Genomic DNA, 6,354 nt, shown 5'->3' with positions numbered 1-6,354 from the left:
ATATCCTTGGGTTCCCTATCACCAGCTTCCTTGTCCCCTTCTGCCTTCTGGCCCTTGTCACTGGACTCCTGTACCTTGTTAGTCTCATTTGGTTTTACGGGGCTGTCCACTCCCAGGCTAAACGGTGAACCTCGGAGATAACTTCACCACTGAGCTAAAGGGGTGTCTGGGGGCCATACTCTCCGGGTTCGATGGCAATTTTTTTTAAATATACATACACTGCCACGTATATGTGTGTATGTTATTTATATATGATAAGAAAATGAAACGAGCAATATTTTTAAGTATTGGCATTTTGTGTTTTTTTGTCATAATGGTATCATAAAACTTTCTGTTCTTACAAAAATTATTAACATCATTCTGGATGCTTCATTTTGAAAGCCTTGGTAATCATGATGGCTTCATGCTATTACTAGTAAACATTTCAGTCACAATAAACACTTGTGGATTTAAAAGTACATTTCAAATAGTCTTAATTTCAAAAAATGTTGGCCCAGTGCTTCTCAGATCTGTTTAGATCATTCGTGTTCTTACTCATAATGTAAAAGAGCTCCACTTACTGTGGGAGAAATGTCATCACCTTTGTCATTTTTGCGTAGTTTACGTGTGCCTTCATTATGACTATTATCTCATCTCATGATTTCTTTGTTGAAATCTTTATAAACCAATTGTCCGTAGAGTGAGAGTTAATTCATTTGAAACTATATATATTAAAAAAAAAACCAAAAAAAACCCGTTGCCGTTGAGTCGATCTCAACTCATAGCGATCCTATAGGCCAGAGTAGAACTGCCCCATAGGGTTTCCAAGGAGCGCCTGGTAGATTCGAACTGCAGACCTTCTGTTTAGCAGCCATAGCGCTTAACCACTATGCCAACTATATGATCTGTGAATACCCACTTAACTGGGCCCACACTGACTGGAACACATTTAGGTTTTCTCTGTTAGGACACCTCAGAGCTCCCAGCTGTCCCTGAACTTGAGAACTGTGTGCATCACGTGACTGTCCGATATTAGGACAAAGTTAGAGTGCAAATGTCAACCCACATATTAAAAATTAGCAAAGCTTGGTTTTTTTTCTTAGAGGAGAACTGAATATATGCAGATTTTCTCTAAAGGGTTGTCTTGTGTGCCCCCTGTGTTATACATACCCCATTTGGTCGACAATGGCTTTAAACTGTCATCATTCACTAACTCTAAATGCAGTCAAGGTAATGACTGTGTCTTTTTTTTTTCCTGCCTCTTACTATTATTTCTTTAACCTATCATGCAGAGTAGGTAACCAATAGTAGATAATCCATAAAAGTTTGTCTAATGAATGAATTCATTTGGCAAATTTTACTTTTTACACAGGGATTCTCAGTGAAGGGGGTTGTATTCGAAAAACGAACCCTGGAGATTTTTATGTTCTCAGATAACATCCAATTCCTTACTGAAAATCACAGGACAGCTGATGGCTGATAATGCAGCTGATGGACTTGACCTCCCAGATACCATTTGCATTTTAAAAGTAGCCTGGTCAAAATTAAAGAGAGGTGGTAGTTTGTGTCCATCACATTCACAAAGATTATTAAAATAATTATTAGAATTAGTGTTGGAAATGGTGCTGTTCAGAATGTAAATTAGCTTATCTTTTCTGGAAAGCAGTTTGGCAATACAAATCAGAAGGTATAACAGTTTGTACATCCTAGAAATTTTGCCTCAAGGAAATCTATCCTGAAGACATAATCTTGGACTTGCTCAAAGATTCAGCTATAGTTGGGTTTCTCAATCTTGGCGTTAATGGCATTTTGGGCTGGGTAATTTCTTGTCGTTTTGTGCATTGTAGGGTGTTTAGCAGCATCTCTGGCCCCTACCGACTAGATGTCAACAGCACCTTCCCCCTACCCACACCCTAGTTGTGAAAACCAAAAATGTCTCCAGACATTGCCAGATGTGTCCTGTGGGTGGGGTGGGGGACAAATAGCCCTTGACTGAAAACCACGGCGCTACAGTAATATTGATCTCAGCACTGTTTATAACAACTAAAGAATAACAAACATTCCCAAATAGGAGTGGATAAAAAAAATTATTATAGATTCACACAGTAGTATATTATTCAATTTTAAAAAGTAATATTGTGGAAGAACACACAGTGATAAGACTTTTTCCGTACATCGTTAAGGGGAGCTGTTGAATTACAAGACATTATTTTTTATAATGTGTATATATGTACTGAAAAAAGAAAACACTTAATGGATAAATGTTAACAGCAGTCTCTCCTTAGGTGGCGAATTTAAAACTATTTTTTTGCTTTGTTTATCTGTATTTTAGAACATTTTTCAGTAAGAATGTATTACTTTTATAATAAGAATACAAACAAAATGTTTTGTTGTTGTCTTTAAAAAAAAAAAAAAGTTGAGAGGGGATTTCCCAAAAGCCATAACCAGAGAAGGAACCACTTCGAGGCAGTATCTCAGTTTGCAGCTCCAGTCAAGTCATATGACCTAGATAGCTGCTTATATTGTCTAATTATAAACTGATCTTAATTGGAGATGATGCTCTGGAAGAGTAAGGGCTGAATTTTTAGGGAACTACATCAGATCATGGAAGTCACCTGCCGGCCTATCTCCCTTCCTCCGTTCCTTCCTTCTTCCTTTCCTTCCTTTTCTCTAAGAACAAAGGGTCTGATATCTTCTTGGTTCATTTTCATTTTCTCCTTTTTATTTTCAAACAGTGGAAAGCAGCAGGGGTGGTTCAGTGGTAGAATTGTCGCCTTTTATGCCAGTGACCTAGGGTCAATTCCCGGCCAGTGCACCTCAAGCACAGCCACCACCATCTGTCAGTGGAGGCATGCACGTAGCTATGATGCTGAGCAGGTTTTGGTGGAGCATTCAGACTAAGTTAGACTAGGAAAGAAGGTCTGGTAAACTCTGTCTCAAAATCAGCCAATGAAAACCCTATGGATCACAATGGTACAATCCAAGACCAATCATGAGGATGGTGTAGGAAAACCCTGTGGATCACAGTGGTACAATCCGAGACCAATCATGAGGATGGTGTAGGACTGGTCAGCGTTTTATTCCATTGTGTGGGGTCACCATGAGTCAGAGGCTGACTTGATGGTAACTGACAAAAACAAAAGCACAAAAGAGGCTGATTCACTGGAGTTTTGTTCTCTCAACAGCCAAAAGTGAAAAGGTAAGCAAAATGAGAATCTTAAAATGATCAAATGGGTCTGTTTTACCTTGAGGCTGAACACCTGTGATGAGTGCATACTTATACCTAGAAGAGGACCACAATCTAACTTGGGATGTGAAACAAACACATAATATCCAAGCTGATGTCATTTACAGCAAACTTGCTTCCTTGTTTGAATTTCCATTTTTTTTCTCTGGCTCTTGGCCTTTTTGCAAAGATTCATTTGTACCTTTTCTTTTCGAAGTTTTGCACCCAGATCATAAAAGCAGAATCCGTTTTTCAGCCTTGATTTTATTTAGCAGTAGCTGGATCTGTGTTTCTTTCAAATGCTCACAATTACTGCTAACTGTATTCTGAGAGCCCTGGTGGGTATGGCTATTTAATCATCTTGATTTCTTAGACCTTCTTAGCCTTTATTTGCCGTAACATCAAGGTTTGCTTGACTAGCACCCGTTTTAGCAGCCCCTCAGGATGACTATGGGCTATTTAATTGCAGACTGAAAAATTGAGCCTGTTAACGTGAAGTAAAGAGCAACAATTCCCTCACCTAGGGACACACCAATCTTTAAATGTTGTGTGGGAGGCCTCCACATAAACAAAATATATACTGCTGCTAACATCATAGCTACCCCCAAAGACATTTAAATCAAGCTACGCTAACATCTGTTTTTCCATAAATCAAAATCTTCGAGGCTGTGCTTAAAGGACCATTTGCCATCTAAAGGCAGAATTTTAATGAAGGAAAGGGAGCAATTAAAAAAATTGTGGGCTTCATCTGGAAACATTCCCCTGATAACTTCCCCTATACATTTATTCTCGTAATGTCTGTTTTCTGCTCAGGAGATGATAACCTATTTGACATAACTTGGAAATCACTTTCCTTCAGAACACTGACAAGATGACTCTCTCGATATTTAGCAAAAGGCTATAGCTCTTGGTTTGAACTAAGGTGGACTTACCTTACCTTCACCAGTAATGTGCAAACTTGCTTCGCTGCTGAAATATCATCAGTGTCCACGGTAACAAGCTTCCTCAGTCTTCAAATTGATCACTTAACAAAGAAAGAAAGAAAGAAAAAGACTTTTGCCAATGGGAGATACAGACTCCATGCTATTGAAATTTATTGAAACAGACTCAACTTTATTCTCTAACTTCCTACATTAAAAAAAAAGGCATACTTTGTTGATGGTTTCACAACGTGATTAATGTCATTGATATCATTGAATTGTTCACCTGGAAAGTGTTGAATTGGCAAGTGTTGTGTTATATATATTTTTACAGCAATAAAAAAAGCATACCATTAAATGCCTATTAAAAAGTTCTGAATGTAATGCTTGAATATTTTTCAACATTTCACCTTCACCTCTGAGAAAGCACCAGGGAAATCTGTAGAACTGTGGCCTTCTTGGTTGTTAATGAGCAGTAACTTGGACATTCTCCTTAGCACGGCACAGTTTGATAGTGCCTTTGACGCTGATGACAAGTTAAAGAACAGATGGGTAGGGAGAATAAGAAGGCCCCCACTTTGACAGTGATATTCCAGGCAGAGATATCTAATGAGCGACCGTACAAAGGCACGTGGCAGCTCTGGGACGAATTCTTGCCCTAGTGTAAAACCACTTCACAAACACATTTGAAGCTTATTCAGCTTCTCGCTCCATTTTTCTCTTCCCTGGCTCATTTCATTTTCATAGTAAAACAGAGATGGGGGACTGAAGACAAAGGAAAATGAACGGGAGGAAATGGCATCATAGGTTAGAGCACAGACATCACTCTCTTTGAACCCACTCCTTACAACTGGATGGCTTGTTAAACGGTGAATTTTCAAAATTAAGTGCAGACACATCACCTGGGAATCTTGTTAAAATGCATATTTTAATTCTATAAGTCTGGATTGAGGTCTGAGATTCTGCATTTCTAATAAGCTCCCAAGTGATGCAGCTGTTGCTGTTGGTCTGGGGATCACCCTCTGAATATCGAAGCTGTGAAAGACTGTAAATGATTCTGAATCCTGTCTGATGTCAAACCATTCAAGTAGAGTCATCTCTCCCTAGATTGAAAAGAGAAGAACAAAACCCATAGGCAAAATAAATCTCAAGTCAAGGAACATGTAATAAGTATTCTGTCTTATTTCCTTCACAATTCATTCACTCTTAATAAAAACTCTGAGATGGTAGCAAACATCACCCCCATTCTCAGGTGGGGGAACTGAGGAATAGAAGTGTTAAAGGAACCTACCCAAAGTCACATGCCTAGAAAGATATGGAGACATGGAACAACAATTTGCACTGATGTCTCCTGCTTCACGTCCAGCTACTTTGTATAGTATCTTAAATTAGTAAAAGGACTTTTGTATGCATGAACACATCTGATCCTCATATGTATACGCTGGTAGAAAAGTAGAGTAGACCTTATTATTCCTTATTTCATAGATGAGGAAAGTAAGACAGGAAAGATTAAACGGTATGGACAAAGTCCCATAGCTAATTAGCAACAGAGCTAGAGCTGACACTGAGCCCTTCTGGCCTCTACTCCTCTTCTCTTTTATCATTATCATGCTACTGAACAGTAATCAATTTGTAAATGAGAATGAAAAGGACAACAACAACCAGGAATATGCTTTAGAAATTTCCAGCAGGGAAAAATTAGCATTATTTACAAACCAAACCAATTAAAATAACTTTTAAATACAAGACTCTGGTGTTCAACTTTCATTTCAGTATCAAAGGTCTCAAAACTTAAATTTCCAGCGATTCCTAACTCTACGGTGATATCCCAGGGGTGGGGGGTGAGGAGCATGAATCCTATGTATGTATGTTAACCTTAAGACTTTTTATAATTATTATATTTTTAAATTATTAATTGTTTTTCTTGATTTTAAAACTCTGCCTTGGGTGGCTGGGAAGTAAAACTCATTTCAGGCGAATCTACTTTATTTCTCTTAAAAATAATATTGACCTTACTCTACAGATATGCTCTAATTCTTTCATCTTTCTCTCAACTGGCTCTCTTCTATAAGTATTTAAACATAAACATCCTTCTCCCATAGTAAAATAAAAGGCTCTCCTTTTAACCCACATATTGCTACACATACCACATTATTTCTCTCTTTTCCTCCAGAGACATTTTTAAAGACTCGTCTACATGTGCTATCTCCCCTTCTCCGTTTTACTCTT

Source organism: Trichechus manatus, unplaced genomic scaffold (genome assembly GCF_000243295.1).
Source record: "Trichechus manatus latirostris isolate Lorelei unplaced genomic scaffold, TriManLat1.0 scaffold00269, whole genome shotgun sequence".
NCBI classification, from domain to species: domain Eukaryota; kingdom Metazoa; phylum Chordata; class Mammalia; order Sirenia; family Trichechidae; genus Trichechus; species Trichechus manatus.
Note: the sequence above shows the minus strand (reverse complement) of the source record.